General features: G+C 40.6%; 1 protein-coding gene across 1 annotated transcript in view; it reads left to right on the top strand.

The window, feature by feature from the left end:
* LOC102527463 (coiled-coil domain-containing protein 144A-like) overlaps positions 1-18847 on the top strand; it is a 192131-nt gene that overhangs the window by 83466 nt on the left and 89818 nt on the right. Inside the window, 6 exon segments of the mRNA XM_072951579.1 lie at positions 2687-2830; positions 5451-5565; positions 6110-6300; positions 12059-12229; positions 13901-14038; positions 17877-18065. The gene's annotated coding sequence lies outside the window, so the exon portion shown is untranslated.

The following is an 18847-nucleotide window of genomic DNA, read 5'->3' as shown; positions in this document are numbered from 1 at the left end:
ATTGTTAGTGATGTTCCTTCTTTCATTCCTGATGTTAGTAATTTGAATCTTCTCTTTTTTTTCTTGGACAGTTAAGCTAAAAGCTTATCGGTTTTATTAATCTTTTTCAAAGAGCCAACTTTTTGTTTTGTCGATTTTCTCTATTGGACTCCTATATTGTGTTATTTTTTGCTTTAATATGTGTTATTCTTTCCTTTTACTGGCTTTGGGTTTAGTTTACTCTTCTCCATGTCTTAAGGTAGAAGGCTAGGTAATTGATTCAGGATCTTTTTTCTTTTTTAATATAGGTACTTACAGTTCTCAGTTTCCCTCAAATACTGCTTTAACTATATCCATACATATTGATGTGTTGTGCCTTTATTTTCATTCACCTTAAAGTATTTTCTAATTTCTTATATGACTTTCTCTGTTACTCATTGTTATTTTGGGAGAATGTTGTTTACTGACCACATACTTTTGAATTTCCCAGATATGCCTCTGTTACTGATTCTAAATTTCATTCCATTGTGATCTGAGAACATATTTTGTATAAATTCATTCATTTAAAATTTATTTTAGCTTGTTTTATGGTCTAGAATATGGTCAGTCCTAGAGAATGTTCTATGTGCACTTGAGAATGTGCACTTTGTGTTCATTAAGTATACTTGGTTTATAGTGTTGTTTAAATTTTTAATTTGTTTTTCAGTCTTCTATCTAGTGGTTCTATTCACTATTCGTATTTCAGTATTGACGTCCCTACTATTATTCCTAAGGGGTTTATTTCTCCTTTCAAGTCTGTCACTTTTAGTGGCTCTATTATTGTGTCCATGTATGCTTATAATTATTGTATCTTCCTGAGGCACTGACCCTTTTTTCATGATAAAAATCTCTTTTTCCCAACTTTGTTGTTTGTTTGTTTTAAATCTTTTTTGTCTCTTATTCGTATAGCCATTCCAGCGTTCTCATGGTTGCTGTTTGCAGGATGCCTCTTTTCCCATGCTTTCATTTTCAGCCTGTCTGTGTCTTTGAATCTGAAGTGTGTTAAAAGCCTCTTTTAATTAGTATTTCATTAAAATTATTTGGCACAAAAGGTCATGTAGTGACAATGTTGTCTCTAAAGATGGATGACAATGTTTGTTTAATATTTGTACATCTCACAATATTATTATGCATTATGTAATGATGTTTTTTGAATATTAGGTGTAGTCTCCACTTCTCAGGAAATTTACAATATAATCTAAAGGATTTATTATCTTATTTATTCCTATTGGTCTGAGAATTATAGCAGATAAGAGGATTACATTTCTATTACAGTAAGACAGCAGATGTCTTAAACAAATTTGAACTTGACTCTCACTTTTAATACATAAAATAATCTTAAATCCAAATGACAGAATTAATTTTAAACTTATGGGTTCAAGCCACTACATTTATGCCAATAAAAATAGAAGCCTCCCAGAAGTTTCCAATTTTTATGTCAATATGTCCTTTGAAATTGTGTTGAAAAGCAGGGAAATAAGTTTACTCACTATATAGTCTCACTTATTGATTTTAACATATTTAGCTGTCTTGTAAGATGATTAACATAGTTTATGTATGAGCTTCAGAAAAGGAAAAATTAGCTTCTGAAAATGACTGAACAGCAGCTGGAGTTAATGAATAAGTAAGTGAATGAATGAATGTATCAACCAGATGAAACGTGAAATGTAGGTTTTTTAGGTATTATGTGCAATGAAAGACTTAGCAGAATTCAAGGTAATGAAAAATAGGAACTGTCTATTCTAATATCTTTACATGTGGTGAAGGATTGGATTGTCAAATCAGACCTACATGAATTGGAGACGTTAATCAGTTCAAGCTTTACTTGTAATTTTAAGGATACAAGCAATCAAAAGACCCGGGAGAAGCAGAAAGGGCTTCTGGACATTGAGAGAGGCCTCCAGAGCTTTTCTCCTCACAGTGACAAAGTTCTCAATCCCACAGCAGTAGATACAATCGCAAAGGAAGTTCACGGGTTACCTCTTGTAACTCAGAAGTGATGGACTGTGACATGTTTCCATTTACACCCAGGTAGTTGCATAGCTCATGCCTTGTGCCCCATAAATCTGTAGATTCTAGGTTTGTTTACCATCGTCATTCTAAACCAGGAGTATCCTGCTAAAAGCCTTTATAGATAAATATTCTTTTTTTTTGTTTTTCAAAAAAGCAAATACCATTAGTATATTTGCCAGTTTTTAGCACACTTATAAGGAAATTAGACCAGGTCTTCTGTCTTCTTCTTTCCTGGGAGAGCCTCTTACCCAACAGGGGAAAAAAAAAAAAAAAAAAAAACTTCTTTGACTCTTTCCTCTCTAACAGATTAACTCATTTAAATTCAAATTCAATTATTAACTTTTTTGGTATGAATAAGGTTAAATATATTAAGGAACTTCAGACATGTTTTTAAAAATCTTTTATTTCATGTAGTTTGGCTTAGTTTGGTTGGTGGGAGTGGGTTGAGAAATATGATCAATATGCAGTTAATCTAAATATGTTCTCACCACCAACAGGTATCTGTAAGAGCAGCTTGTTGTATTTCATGTGTATGCATGTGTGTGCACATGATATGCAGTTCTTTCTTCTACTTGACGTTAGCATATTTGAGAAATCATCAGATGGTTTTAATTTGCAATTCCTCTTGTTTTTCTCATCCCACCCCTTGGATCAGGATGGAGATCCAGTTCTTCCAGGAGTGGCCATGACAGATCTTGCCACTGGCCTTTATGCATGTGGAGCCATTATGGCTGGATTGATACACAGATCTAAAACTGGAAGAGGACTGTTCCTTGATTGTAACCTGCTGTCATCCCAGGTACCAACCCAAGTGACATTTTAGATAGTTGGGTAAAAACAGGTATCTGTGTTATGCTTTTTCATGTCAAATCCCACAGTCACATGTGCAGAAACAAAACCAAAACAGCAAGACCCACCCCAACCCCAGCCGACAGCAGTAAAAGCTGTTCTGTTTTGGGTTCTTGGTGTTGTCAAATTAAAATTATTAAAACCACAAAAATTTTGTTATAATGCAGACATTGCAGTTGAACCAAAAATTTTAAAGACTGTCTTTTGTTTGAGTAGGTCTGTTACAGTTTTTCAGACAGAGTACAGTTGTTTCTATTTGATTGTCATGTGAACTCTGTGACTTCTTTTTACGCAAGCTTATTCATCTTTTTTCGTGCTGTGGACCCTTCGGGTAGTCTGGTGAAGTCTGTGAATCTTTCCTCACAGTTAAGTTTTTAAATGCATAGGATGAGATACTTAGGATCACAAAGGTAGCCAATTACATTGAAATATACTCATTTCGGTGTAAAAACCAACTTTGTGTCATAATAACATACATGATTTTTTTACTAATATATTAAACCAGATCTATTCATGGATCCAACATCTTTCAATTCTGAGGTAGTGTTGGGCATAAATGATATTTTTAAATATCTGCTATATGATACTATGATATGATACGAAAATCCTTAGTTACTGCTAATACTCTTGTGGTTTGTTGCCTACATTCATAATTAAAGAAAATGCTAAATTTTAGTTACAGTGTGATGAAAATAAAGATAGAATGTTTTTCCTTTCAAGTTAATTACTCCCCCAGATTCTTTCCATGAACTCCAAATTCAGAGCCCTTGGTTTAGATAGCTGTCAGTTATGTTGAGCTAAATGCTGAGTGGGAAGAATAAAAGGGTTAACTGACTCTCAGATTGACGTTTTGCCTCCTTGTAACTGGATCAGATCTAGATGCTGCACCGTATGTGGAAGTTAATTCTGAATAGATAATTTTTCAGGGATAGGAAAAAAAGAAAACATCTATTTTATGCAAGGAGACATTTTACTATGGGCAAAATTGCTTTATAGATAGAGACGTCAGTTGGGAATTTCAGATGTAAATGGCATACATGGGAAAATAGTAAACTTGGAACTCTGCTGTGGAGATTTTTTCTTTTAGCCAAATTAAGGTGGTGTATAGAGGTAAAAAACATTAGTATGGTTGAATGTGAAACAGTATATTATATGTGAGTTTTTAATATTAGCTTTGAGTCTTGGTCCGAAGTTTAATGGTTATATAGCAGTGTAAAAGAACTCTCTCCAAATGAATGATCCAGCTCCTTCACAGAGAAACCCAGATGTTAGTTATGGGGAGAAGCTGGAAGTCTTTTCTTCCCTCCCCTAATGTTACAGCTGTAAGGAAGCTGAGGTAGGTTAAGTGGGTAAAGGTTGCACACCCAGTAAACATGGAAGCCGCGAAGGTTTCATGGGGGTATGGCCTGTGCAGCCATACCAGGCCTTAGGCTTAATTTAAATGCTCTGCTGTCACTGTCTTGAAATTCTGAATAATCTTTGAATGAGAAGCCCTACGTTTTTTCATTTTGCACCAGTGCTCACAAATTATGTAGCTGGTCCCACATTTGGGACTTAGGCCTCCTAATCTCTGCCTGGACAGCTCTTCTTACAGTATGTCAATGACTAATGAATTAGCTTGGAAAAATTCTCTTGTGGAGTATTACAGAGTTTAATTCTCCTGTAGCGCTTAACACAGTGGTTCACAGTCTGGGGGTGTGTGGTTCCATGGGGGTGGGAGTGGAGGTGGGCGGAGTCACTGGGCTGTTTCAAAGCGAGCGCACAGTAAATGCAAGCTCATGCCCACGTCCGCACACCCAGACATTTCAGCCGCTTTGGGAGTGTGTCTGTATTTGTTGTGCATGTTGCTTCTTGAGGCTGTGAGTCCCGTGTGTGTAGGAATAAGGTTTGTTCTTGCTGACAGTGATCCCCGCCAAGCCCAGCCCAGTATCTGTCAAACAGCAGGTCTGCTGATCTTTGGAGGTCCATCAGAGAGCCACCGTTACCAGTCGGTGTGTCTCGTAACTCTTACATCTGCTGGGAAAACTGGGAAAAGGTGGTAATCCCTGGACTTAGGATAAGTACTTGATAAACAACTAAGATGAAATGATTTGCTTTCTGCAAGTGTGGTAGCAGTGAATTAGCCTATTGTGCTGAAGCTAATCCAGTCATAGGTTGCTAAAATTATTAGTATATTTAAGACTCATTAGTTACCTTTTTTGGGGGGATGGAGGTAATTAGGTTTATTTATTTAATGGAGGTCCTGGGGATTGAACCCAGGACCTTGTGCATGCTAAGTGCGCACTCTACCCCTGAGCTATACCCCGTGTATTAGTTCCCTCTTTATAAGTGACATATTGTATTAGTTTCAGGTAAATATAATGATTCAGTATTTGTAGATACTGTGAAATGGTCACCACAGTAAGTCTAGTTGGCATCCATCACCATGCATAGTGACAGAAGTTTTTTTTTCTTTTGAAAACGATCATGGCATTTAACCTGACAGACAAGTGTTTTTGTTGAAAATGAGAATTTTGAGGAAGATAGCATTTGGAGTCACGAGATGACTGGGTGTTATGTTTCCGCTCCAGGCACCTGAGTGCTTGCTGTGTCCCGGCTCTGTGCTGGCTGGGCTTGCAGTTGGAGGCCACGCGTCTGTTCCCGGTTTACTACTGGAGGCAACCAAGGTGTGTGAGCAAGTTGGAGGTGAGTAGAGCAGGTGGCCCTCGATCACGTGGGCTCCATCAGTGGTGGGAAGAGTGTTGGGGGCTGGGAGCCTAGGAGCTGGCAGACACCAGTCACAGAGGAAACACTCCTCAGTCCTGAGCGGGGCGGACAGCCTGGGGGGACGGTCCATGCTGGGGGAGGGACGTGAGCAGATTGCTTTGGGGAGGGGGAGGGACGTGAGCAGATTGCTTTGGGGAGAGTGAGCGTAGTGCCCTAAATGCAACTGATGGTAGTTTTGCTTAAATAATCCCACTGTGGAGGTGCGTTTCTCCAAAGCCTGATTGCCACTGCATTTGACAATTTGCCTGATCCCAAAGATACTTATTTTTACTTTTTCCACCTGAATTTTTATCTTTTCTGTATTTAACATAGCAAACCCATTAATAAATAGCATTATTTTGCCTCTTCTTTGCAAGTAAAATTCTTTCTGGGGTTTCCACTTTGTAGTTTAATAATCATTTACTTATTTTATGTATTTGCCGCCCTGAAATACTGATCCTCTTCACTTACTTATTCAACACAGATTCACTGAGTGCATACTGACTGCGAGGCACAGTGTGTAGTTATGCCGTTAACTTCTGATCAGCCAGCTCGGGCAGCCCCTGTCTGTGTGAATGTTGCAGGTGGACGGCATGCTGCGGCTTTAACCGTCGATGGGAAAGTGTCTTCTTGGGGTGCAGGTGATGATGGCAAACTCGGACACTTCAGCAGAATGTAAGAAACTTCATTACGTGCTAATAAGAAACTTACTGATAAAAAGAGTGAAGGCATTTTGAAAGTTATTTTGTAGAAAATTGAATGGAAGTCATTTATGAAAATGAAACTGAAAAATATATTTTTAAAAATCTCTGTGAATGTGATTTGGCCTCACAGGTTCTGTTTTAAGGTTTGCTAGTTCAGCTGATCTGTAGCCGTTGTCTTGATTAAATGTGGATCCGTGTAAATGTCCTTATTTTTCTTCTTTCCAAAAGGCTGAATGGATGGTAGGGAAGATTATTTGATCTTCTCTAGGAACTGTGACAAGCCCTGGCTGATAGAGGCCCTGAAAACCAAGCACTTTCTGTCCCTGTAGATCAGCTGGCCTTTTTAGAGTTTGATGTAAATGGAATTATACAGTGTGTACTCTTTCCTTAATCTCACTTTTTTCAGTCACCATAATTATTTTGAGACTCATCGACGTTGCATCAAAAGTTCATTCTTTTCAATTGTTGGATAGTATTTTACTTATGGGTGCGCTGCAGCCTGTTCCTCCGTCTGCCAGTTGACGGACTCTTGGGTTGTTTCCAGTCTGGGGGCTGTACCAACAAAATTGCTGGGAACGTTTGTGCACAGGTCTCACAGGGACCTGCACTTGTGCTCCTCTAGGGCAAGGGCCCAGGAGAGGAATGATTGGATCACATGGTAGGTGCATGTTTACCTTCTTAAGAGACCTACAAACTGCTTTGCAAAGGGCTTGTTCCAAAGCTCCTCCATATTTCTGTCTGTACGTGGTCTGGCCAGTCTTTAATTGTAGCCTTCCTTATAGATGTGTAGTGGTATCTCATTGTGGTTTTACTTTGCATTTCCCTAATGACTTAGGAAGCTGAGCATCTTGTTTATTTAGCATCCAGATACGTTTTCTGTTAAAGTGTCTGTTCATATCTTTTGCCTGTATTTAAACCTAGGTTGTTTGTTTTTTTATTATTGAGTTTTGAACATTCTTTATGTATCCTGGGTACCAGTCTTTCATCAGATGCGTGATTTGCACGTATTTTCTCCCAGTGTGGCTTGTCTTTCATTCTGTTGGGTGAATTTTAAAGGCCAGAAAATGTCTATTTTGATAAAGTCAGTTGATCCATTTTTACCTTTTATGGATCGTACTTTGGGTGTTGTGTCTAAACAACCTTTGCCTAACTCAAGATCATAAAGATTTTTCCCCTGTGTTTTCCTATGAAAGTTCTATAGTTTTTGATATTTAGGCATATGCTTGAACTTGAGTTAAATTTCATATATGGTGTGAGGTATGGGTTGAATTTTATTTATTTATCTGTGGTGTAAAGGTATTCAGTTGTTTCAGTTGTATTTGTTGACAAAAACTATTGCTTCTCTATTGAAAGAATTTGCACTTTTGTCAAAAATGAATTTTCGTGTATGTGTGGATCTATTTCTGGATTCCCAGTTCTGTTTCATTGATTTACTTTTATGTTTTGATGCCATTACCCCAGGGTCTTGATTACTGCAGCTTTATAAAAGACTGAATTCGGGCTTTGCTGATTCTTTCGCTTTGTTCTTTTTAAAACATGTTTTGGGTATTCTGGGCCCTTAGCATTTTCCTTGTAACTTTTAGAATCAGCTTGTCAATTTTTATAAAGTAGCCTACTTGGGATTTTGATTGCATTGAATGTATATCAGTTTGAAATAGCTTCACAGTATTGACTCTTGCAACCCATGAATGTAGTACTTCTCCCCATTTGTTGAAATCTTTCCTATTTCTCAGCAGTGTTTTGCAGTGTCAGTGTACAGATCTTGCATATCTTTTGTTATATTTATTCCTAAATATTTCACATTATTTATCCTGTTACAAATGGTTTTTTAAAAATTTGTTTTATTCTTTGCTGTTATCTAGAAATATTCAAGTTGCTCCTTGCTAGTGTGTAGAAATAGAACTGCTGTTTTTACGGACATTTGGATTACTTCTAGTTTTTGGCTGTTACCAATAAAACCTGCTATGGATATTCGTGTACAGCATTTTGAGTCAGTCTTCCGTATTTTGAATAAGCCACTCTTGGTTTTGTTGCTTTTTTGTTTCTTTGATTTTTCTCTGTTGTTTGTCTGTTTTCAGTTTATTGGTTTATAGTCTCACCTTTATCCTTGCTTTATGTTTATTTTCTATTCTTTTTCTAGTTTTTTTGACGTGAGAGTTTAGATAATTGATTTGAGACCTTTTTTCGAACGTAAACTTTCAGTACCATGAATTTCCCTCTCACCACTGCTTTAGCTACATGTCTCCAATTTTGGTATGTTATAGTTTCTTTTTCATTCAGTTTTATGTATTTTAAAAATTTCTTTTCAGACTTTAATTTTGACTCATGGGTTATTCTTTTGTACCTTGTATTTGGTTTGCTAAAAAAAAAAAACGAGGTTAAGAACTTTTACCTCTCTGTTCATGATAGATATTTGCAATTTTCTGTTAATATTCTCTGGCTGGCCTCATAGAATAAAGTGGTAAATGTTCCAACTTCAGTTTTCCTTTTTAACTTGTGTAGAATTGGCGTTATTTCAATAGAATTCACCAGTGAAGCCATCTGGGCCTAGAGTTTTTGTCGTGTGGTTTCTGTATTATTTTTTAACCACAAATTTAGTTCCTTTAAATAGCTTCAGGGTTATCTTGTTTCTTTTTCTAGTAAGGTTTCTGTCTTTGATGGAAGTTGAAGTTATTGGTATCAGGTTGGCCTCAATGTTTGCTTATTTTCCTCTTAACATTTGCAGACTGTAGTGATGTCAGCGCTCATTCCTTATGTGGGTAATTGTGTCTTCTCTTTCCAGTTTGTCTAGAGGTTGATCAATTTTACTAAATTTTTTTCAGAAAACAAGCTTATGGTTTCCTTGATTTTCTCCATTGCTTTTCTGTTTTCTATCTCGCTGAACTCTGCTCTCATCTGTATTAAGTCTTTGTTTCTAAAAGCTTCGGTCATTGGCTTAGGCTCTTCCTGCTTTTCTAAGGAGACGTTTTTCTTTTCTAGATTAATTGACTGCTCTTATCATGACCAGTTACCCTCTTTATCCCTTTGCTTTGAAATTTCTGCTTTAAAATCAAATTTGTCTGATACTAATACAGATAATACGATACAATAACATTTCTTTTGATCAATGCTGTATAGCATTTAAACCATGATATTCCATATACCATGACGAGCCCTGGTACATCTTTTCCATTCTTTTACTTTTAACCTATTTATCTCTTTACGTTAAAAGAAGCTTCCTTGTAGGCAACGTATAGTTGGATTTTGGTTTTTAATCTTTTTCTCTTGACAGTCTCTTATTGGGGTATTTATTCCACTTACATTTAATATGATTATTGATGTATTTGTTTTCTATCAGTATCTTGCTATTTGTTTTCTGTTAGTTCTAAGTGTTCATTGTTCTCTTCCTTCTCTTTTTCTTCCTTTGAATTAATTGTTCATTATGACTTTGTTTTTTCTCCTTTGTTTTCTTTGAGCTCTGACTTCAATTATTTTAGTGATTGCTTTAGGATGTAAATCATGCACATGTAACTTATCATAGTCTAGCTTCGGATGATACTACATTGTTTCACATACAGTAAGTGAATCATACACTAGTGCATTTCTATTTCTTCCCTTCCCGCCTTTGTGCTATTATATATTTCTGTGTCTGTTGTAAACTTGATAGTATTTTTTAATTAATTTTTTTACACACTAGGTTATCTCTGTAAATAAAGTAAATAAAAAGAATGTCTCTGAATTTGCTCATGTGGTTACCTTTTCCAGTGCTCTTCATTCCCCTGTGGAGACCCAGGCTTCCATCCGGCGTCATTTTCGCTCTCCCTGAAGGACTTCCTTCATTATGTCTCGTAGCTCAGATCTGGGATTCATCCTTTCAGCTTTTTATGTCTGAACTAGTCATTGTTTTGCTCTGTGTTCACAGTGTATTTTAGCTGAGTATGAAATTTGGGGTTGACATTATTTTCATTGAGAATTTGCTGTCGTTATCTTTGCTCTTCTGTACCTAACATGTCTTTTATCTCAGACTACTTTTAGGATTTTCTCTTGATTTTCCTGGTTTTTATCTTCGTGGTTGGTGTACTTATAGTTCATTATGTTTCTTGGATCTTTGGTTTATAATTCTCATCAAATTGCAAAATTTTTCATTGTTTCTTCAAAAATATTTTTCTGTACCTCTCTCTCTCCTCTCTTTTGGGAGGTCTAGTTTTCATGTATGTTAGGTCTCTTGAAGTTATCCCACAGATAACTGACGCTTTGTTCATTTTTTAACTTTTTTTCTGTATTTCACTTTGGATAGTTCCTATGCTGTATCTCCAAATAAACTAGTCTTTTCTTCATTTTCTAATACACTGTTAAGGTTACCAAACTGTTTTGGTCTCAGACAATGTAGCTTCCTCTCTAGAATTTTTTATAAAGAGCTAAACCTTGGTCACCTCTTAACTCTTTGTTTTTATTGAAGTATAGTCAAATTTGTTATTATTTTTCAAATTTATTTTTATTTTTATTGTTTTCAATGGAGGTACTGGGAATTGAACCTGGGACCTCTCATGCATGTTAAGCACGTGCTCTACCGCTAAGTTATACCCATCCCCCCCATCCTCCCCTAGAAATTTGATTTGAGTGTTCTTCTGTCTTCCATGTCTCTGGTTCTCTTCTTGAACATATGTAATACCGATATAATAAGTATTTTAATTTGCCTGCTGGTTGTAAGATACGTGTCAGTTCTGAATTGTTCAGACCTATTGATTTTTCTTATTTCTGAATCCCAGATATTTTCCTGCCTTTCTGCCCACCTGGTAACTTTAATTAGGTGGTGTACATTGTAAATTTTACTCTGAATGTTTCTGGAGCTTTTTGTATGTCTATAACTTTCTTGAGCATAGATATAATTAAGTTACTCTGAAGTAGTGTGATCCCTTTGGATCTTGGTTTGGATTTGTTAAGTGGGTTCAGTCCTGAAGTTAGTGTGGGGCTAGTTGTTCTACTCAGTGCCTGGTGAACGGTGAGGTCTTCCCACCTGGCTGATGGGAGCAGGCACCGTGCCGGGCCCTCTGTGCCCTCCCAGCCGGCGCGCCCCAGCACAGTCCTTTCCTGCAGTTGGTTCTCTGGCTTGGGGCAGTGCCCTCTCATGTAGGCGCCCATCAGCTTCTGCTGCATCCTCAGCTGGGTGAGGGGGCACCTGCACGTCTCCAGGGGGCTCTCTGGGCAGTTCTTTCCTCTTGCATCCAGTATGAGCTTTGGCCACGCTGGACTCCCTGGCTCTGAGCTCTACCTCCTGTGCCCAGAGAGACCACTGGGTCTGCCTGGTTCCTTCCCTCTGCTGAAGTCTGGGAACCCTGAGGGCATTGAGCTGGAACACGTATCCACTAAGACTGTATATTGTAAAGTCTTGTCTTCTTGCTATTGCTTTAGATTACTTTTTGTCTTGCATTTCAATGACAGGCAAACACACAAATAGTTTATTGTGGTAGTGTTTTCACAGCTTACGTCTGTACAGCTGAATTGCTGTAAGTGCTTTCTGCAGAAGGATTTACATCTTTTTGCAGTTACAGTGAACCTCTGCTGAAAGTGGCTTCTTTGGAGAAGTATATTTTGTAACTCTGAAAGATAAAAATGAACCTGATACTTAATCTGTGAAATAGGAAAATGCATACTGCAATGTGTTCTACACATTACAGGAGGTCAAATTATAGAAATAGAGCAAACTGTAATCTTAAGAATTGAACCCAAGCTTTATTTTTCTTTTTCAGGTGTGCCTTCAGGTGCTGATTCTTCTGCTGCCGGTAGTAAAATCAATGGTGCAAATAATTCTAAACCAAATCGCCCTTCTCTTGCCATGAACCTCCTGTCATTAGATGGGGATCTGGCCAGACAGCAGCCTTGTCTCATGTACTGACGGCCCTGCAAGTCACGTGTGCCAGGTAGGCTTGTTTGCTGAGTTTTGAAATCCCACAATTATGTAAGCACAGGGTTTTGTAATGTTTTGATTGATCAAATGTCTAGGAGAATGTTAGGTTCATGTCTCTAAATATTGTGAGTTTTAGGTCAGATACCATTTCGTGAATGATGGTATCTTTGTGCTTTCTTAAATGAAGTTGAAATACGAATTAGAAAATCAAGTTAAAGAACATTTTCATTATTCTTTATGACCAAAACCCTCTAAACTGATTTGGGGGGTTGAGAGGAAGAGTTAGATGGTACTGATGCACAGTAAGGTTTTAGGCCCTTGTCCTCCCCTTCAGTCTTGATAAGGCAGAGCGCCCCATCTGTCCTTGTATCCTGGCTACGGGTCTGATCACAGAAAGAAATACTCACACAGGAACTTGACTCAGTCGTTGAGAGCGCGCTAGTCCTGGCTGCCTCGCGTGAGGCGCCTTTGGTCTTTGGCTTTCAGTAAACACAAAATTACCCCCAACCTCCACCAACCCAGGGAGATTTCTCGGGGACAGTCAGAGGCTTTTTCTGCTTGGATTTTTATGTTGGCAGTTTTTCTCCTGTCTTCACTGTGGTGAGTCAATAAATACAATCAGGACTGAATACTTTAGCTTTTAGCCAGGGGATACGTAGTAGTAACATCCATTTTTTCTCTAAAACTCCTTTATACTTACCCTATATAAGTGAGTGCTCTGGTGAGTGCTTGTCCTGCCCCGACCCTGCTGCCCCGCGGTGGTGACGGGCAGCTCCCCCAGGCCTGGCTCTCTCTCCTGACAGAGACGCTGTGGTCGGGGCCCTGATGCCCGCCAGCATGGTCGCCCCAGTGTAGTGTCCCTCGTTCTCTTCCTCGGCACCCCCTTCCTACATGTCTGCCGTGGCCAGTCCCATGAATGCAGAGGTATGTGTGCTGGCTGTTGATACTGAAGACAGGCTGGATCCCAATCCACGGCAAGAAAAGAGAGGGGAGGTAAAAGCTCACGGGAGAGCGGTGACGCAGCCTTAGATCAGGAAGGAGGAGGCAGCTGCTTCACGTCACTCTCTCCCTTAATGCAGAGTGTTTGTGCTGCTGCTGAGTTTTGGCTTGAATGAGAAAATACTCCATTTTAACAGGAGGCTTTTTTAGTGCTTCAGTGGAAATAGGTTATTCTTTTTAAAAGTTGCTAAATGCAAGTCCACAGTCCTTCTTTAAAAAACTTTTTTTGAGGGGATTAAGTAATTAGGTTAATTTGTTAATTTTTAGAGGAATTACTGGGGATTGAAGCCAGGACCTGGTGCCTGCTAAGCATGCGCTCTGCCAGTTGAGCTATATCCTCCTCTCTAGTCCATGGTCCTTTATCTGCAGCTCTGAAACCTGAAAGCTTTGAAAGCTAAAGGTTTTTGTAACTTACTTTGGAGGAAGAGATGTGAGCTCATTTCAGTCGCCTTCATGTGACCTGTTGTGAATATTAATAGGTTTTCCTGGAGTATGCATGTGCTTGGCTTTGCAGGGCTGCCCCAGACCCTGCTGGAGGTGGTGACTGGTGGTGTAAATGCCTCGCTACATCTATAAAATCTGGAATACTCCAGCTGGCCCACAGGGCTTTATTTAATAAGGTTTTTGGAGGTGGGTGGCAAGTGTGCCATGTTGCTGAGTCTCTCCTCTTCTGTTTTTGTACTAGAGTGTCTCTTCTGAGGATGCTGTGACCCCCTCCACAGTGACCCCGTCCGCTTCCTCAGCTTCTCGGCTGTTTATCCCGGTGACGGATGACCCAGGAGCTGCCAGCATCATTGCAGAAACCATCACCAAAACCAAAGAGGTCAAGGGGGTTTCTTCTTTACCACTTTATTTTGAAATAATCTTAGATGTACACGCAGCTTGCAGAAGTAGGATGTAGAAATAGAGCACATTGCCCTCCTGTGTGCCGTCCACCTACGTTCTCTAACTCTACTCAGGTTTTGCTCACGGTCCCAGTAGTGTCCTTTATCAGTAGGACCCAGCCCAGGGTTGAATGTGGTCTCTTTGGTGTTCAGTATGGAACACTTTTTCAGTCCTTCCTTTTTGTCAGAAACCACAGGAATGATGCAGAGTGCTTTCCAGCGCATCCTAGTGAGATGTGCGATGTGCTGCCTCACTGGGGGTGTGAGGTCTTACCACTAGGTCAGGAGTGTTTGCCAGGTTTCTCCACTGGAAATTAGAAGAATGGTAATATAAGTGTTCATGGGGAAACACTTTGAGCCTGTGCAGGTATCTTGTCCCTCATCGTATTTTCACCTACCAGTTTGTAGTATCTGTGATGATTCTAGCCGAGTGCATCATTGCTGTGGTAGTTGTCCTGTGGTAGTTTTTCAGCATTCATCGTTCTTTGTGGACTGTGATTCTTCTGTAAGGGAGGACTTTCCCTTCTTGTCTCCTCTGTCTGCACTGGTGTAGATTCATGGGATCCTATTTTACTCAAATAATGACATACGTCACTCTCATCATTTGACACTCAAATTGTCCCAGACTTGGCCATAGGGAGCCCTTTTCGGCTTATTTGTCCATCTGACGTCTCCCCATAACTCTCTGAGCATTTCCTTCCTTTCTGGCACGTTAGTGTGTTCCAGTCTCATCTTTCAGCTGCCCTGGCCCTGCCCCGGAATCAACCATTTCCCCAGGGAGCCCTGGTTCCTACTGGTGGATCGTTAGGATTTAGAAACAAGATCTGGGAGCTTGGTAAGCTGATTACCCCTGGGTGTCCTGAGTTTAGGCCCTCTCAGCAAACAGACATGCACACACACTCACTTACCCAGGATTTCTCCCTTGATATCTTATCTGTATAATGAAAACCATGAGTGGTTCAAACCGGTACTTTCAATTTCAGTCCAACACCACAGGGTTTATCCTTGCTGTCTCCCTTTCTGTATTTTAGGTGTATAGTACTTCTGTATGTTGCTGGATTGCTTTGCTGTGTTGCTGATTTTTGTGCCTGTATTCATAAGGTGTACTGAGCTGTAGTCTTCTTATGATGTCTTTGCCTGGTTTCGGTACCTAATTAACACTGGCCTCCTAGAATGAGTTAGGCAGTGTTCCTTCCTCTTCTGTTTTTTAAAAGAGTTTGTGAGTGATTGTTGCTGACACTTTTTAAAATATTTGGTAGAATTTTGTTTATTCTTTTAACATGTTCCCATTATTCTTTTATTTCCTTGTTTCCTGGCACAACACAAAATTCTAGGCTCAACAATACATTTTATGCTCCAGCACAGAAATTAGGTGTTCCTCCAAGAAGCCTTGGTTCTTTGCAGTGGGGAGGGTGTTTAGTAGCCAAGGTCTGGGCCTTCGTGTGCTCATTGCTGTTGGGAGGTTGCTGGTCACAATTCTTCGTGTGCACAGATGTACTCACGTAATTAAGTTAGTGGATCATATTAATGATTGCTTTGTTATGTATCTACATATATTGGAAACCACTGGTTCCTAGCAGTACAGTCAATACCGGTAAGTGCACAGGATTCATTCTGGCGTTCCACCCCTCTGTATGTATAACTTTTCTCTGAAAATGAGAAGCCTGGCCCCTTACAGATGGTTCCATAGCTTCCCCTTAGGTAGCCTGCCTCCCATTTTGGCCGCCTCTCCTCTCCCACATGGGCACCTCCTTCCCCTGCACAGCTTATGGTGCTCAGAACCAGTTTGCTCTCTGCAGAGATGACCTCTCACCCTGCTTGACCTGTGACCTCCCCCACCCTACCCCCCAGGCCAGCTGGCCCAGAGCAGAGAGACCTTCCACCTAGCTTGGCTCTGTCACACCAGCCACTCTCCCAGCGGGTGCCCTCCCAAGCCTGCTCAGGTGCTTCCTGTGCCAGGCCCCCTCTCCCTGCCCACACTGTCTCCCCGCCGGCACATCCAGCTTGGGAACAGACACATTATTTTCAATTACATTTGGAACTCTTGATTTACTGTGGTGTTAATGCTGACAGAAATCTGTCCTATGGGAATTATTCATAACCACCTGTGGTAATAATTGCTATTTATAAATTAGGTGTCTGAACTGAACTTCTGATACTTGGCAGTCTTCCACGATGAGGGTTTAATGCAGAAGTTACTCTGAATTATGGGAAATTTTTGCTTTTAGGGAGAAGAGGGATGGTGTCGTTTACTTCCTACCAATTTATGAGACATAGGCATTATCCAGAGTATTCCCCTAAATTCCTCCCATTTAAGTTTTGGTTTGATTCATAAATTATGACAAAGTAATCTTCATGTTAGCTTTGGGCTATAATTCACATTCAAGGAGATATATATAGCTAGTGATTTTATTTTTTAGCAATTCCCTTAGACTTGTTCTCTCTCTCTCTCTCTCTCTTTTTTTTCCCTCAAATACCCCCGTACCCCCACCAAAAAAATGTTGGTACTTTTTCTTGTTGTATACGATTCGTATATTCCACCGAATGGTTTTGCTGCTCTTCAGCGAGTGAGATTCTGGAATGTCATTGTTTCTGGTGAGTTTCACTTGCTGATTTCCTAGGTCTTCACTAAGAGGTGGGAGCAGGGTCTGTTTGTTTACAGGAAAAAACTGTGCTCCCACCTCAGAGAGCGCTGGTTTCTAGGGCCAACTTGGACACTGATGGCATTTGCACATCAGATGGGTCCCATTCTGATTGAGGTTCCTAAGTGGGGCTTGTGCTTCCCCCGGCTCAGTTGTGTTTGGCAGGCAGGTTTCACTGAGATCCCGAAAGCAAGGGAGGAGAGAAGGCGGCATCTCCACCATCATGTTCCTCCTCTGGCGAGCTGGACTCTGCCTGTGGGACTGAAAGGAACCAGGTCCTCCCCTGTTCAGCATGGGGTCTCAGTGATTCCCACTCCTGAGCTCAAAAGCTACGGGATTTCCCAGCTCTGATGGCTCCCTGTTCCTTTCTGTAGGCCGAGTCCCACTGCCAGTGTCCAAGAGGCTCTCGTGTGGTGGGCAGCAGGCTGGGGATGGCTGTCCCGGGCGGGGCACCCTCAGGAGGAGGGGTGGAGGGGGCGGAGATACAGCAGGCGGCCCGTTTCCTCTGCTGATGTGGAAGGGAGGTCAGTGACCGCAGGTGTGGTGTGTTTTAACTGAGACACTGTGAATGGGAAGTAAAAGGGGAAGAGAAAAAGGAAGAGAAGACTCTCATACTTTCTTTTTTTCTTTCTCAAAGAGCCCTGGGAACAAGAGATTATGGGCAGTGTGTTACACACCAGTGCGTCCGTGAAATAAGACCCTGGGGAGGAATTATGAGGAAGATGTAGAAAAAATATGTAAAAGTGCAATGTACAAGTTTAATTGATAGAAAACTCCCAATCATCCCCTGTGAGTGGGGGCGGGGATAGATTTTATGTGGTGTGACTTCATTCCAAGTCTCCCCTTATAAGGAGCACCTGTGGTGTGAACTTGATCACAGTATAAGTCGTCGTTCCTTCTGACAGCTGCTGTGGGTAATTCGTAAAATAGTTACTTGGTCCTGAGAGCGCAGTACGTGGTGGTGGAGATTTTAGGGGCCTGTCATCTATTATTTCACAGTATTTCATGGTCTTAGATGCCTTATCAGCTCCCTAGTTCCTCAGCAGTTGTGATGTATCCTTGGAGTTTATGGGTAAACTGGTGACTGTTTGTCTCTGGATACATCTTTCCTCATTTTATTTGTTGGACTTTTTAGGATGCTGAAAGCCAAACTAAAGCATCAGACCCAGGACCTCAGTCCTTGGATGAGTTCGCCAGTCTGCTGGTCACGGACAGCACGTGTACCTTGGACCTGCTCAAGCTGTCTGTGTGCAGCCGGGCGGGGCACACAGGCAGGGACGTGCTTTCGGCTGTGCTGTCCGACACGGGCACCGCCTGCCCCCAGGTGAGCCGCGAGCGGGCGGGCGGGCAGGCAGGCAGGCAGGTGGGAGGTGCTGCCGCCATCCTGGGCTTGAAGGGCTCCGGGAAAAATGAATCCCCTCTCTGTCTCCTGTGCTGCAGTGGCTTCTAGCTTTACATTTTGAAATCGCTTTGATATTTTCGAATTTAGAAATGTCTAATTTTTAGAGTCGGATCGGCCAGTTTTTTTCATTAATGACTTCCGGATTTTGTATTCTGCTGAAGATACACTACCAATGTGATACTGTTTAAAGAATTCTCCCAGGTTGCTTCTAATCATTTTTTTGACAATTTGTTACTATATTTACCTTTTTGAGAGATAAAGTAGGGATTCAGCTTTATTTTCCTAGGCAGTAAGCATACTGCCGCAGCATTACTGACTGAATCATGCATCTTTTCCCCAGTCATTTGAAGACCACTTTATCATATTCTAAATTTCTGTGTGCATTTCGGTTTCTTTATGGACTCTTTTCTGTTCCATTAATCTAATTTCTTTATGCTCTAATACCACAGTATTTTAACTATGAACTGTTTAAAATAGGTTTCAGCATTTGCTAGCTCTGGGCTCTGTGGGACTTCCGGCCGTGGTGGTGTTCTGTGCCTGGCAGCCTCCAGCCACAGAGGCTGTTGAGCACTTGAAATGTAGCTGGTGCACCTGAGGCACTGAAGTTTTCATTTTACTTAACTTCTTAATGGATTTAAATTTCAGTAGCCTCATGGGGCTAGTCTAGGGTGTACGGTCAGTGCTATGTTAATATCTCTTAGAAA

The sequence above is a fragment of the Vicugna pacos genome, chromosome 28 (genome assembly GCF_048564905.1).
Source record: "Vicugna pacos chromosome 28, VicPac4, whole genome shotgun sequence".
In the NCBI taxonomy this organism is placed as follows: domain Eukaryota; kingdom Metazoa; phylum Chordata; class Mammalia; order Artiodactyla; family Camelidae; genus Vicugna; species Vicugna pacos.
This window is presented reverse-complemented; position numbering and strand designations above follow the sequence as displayed.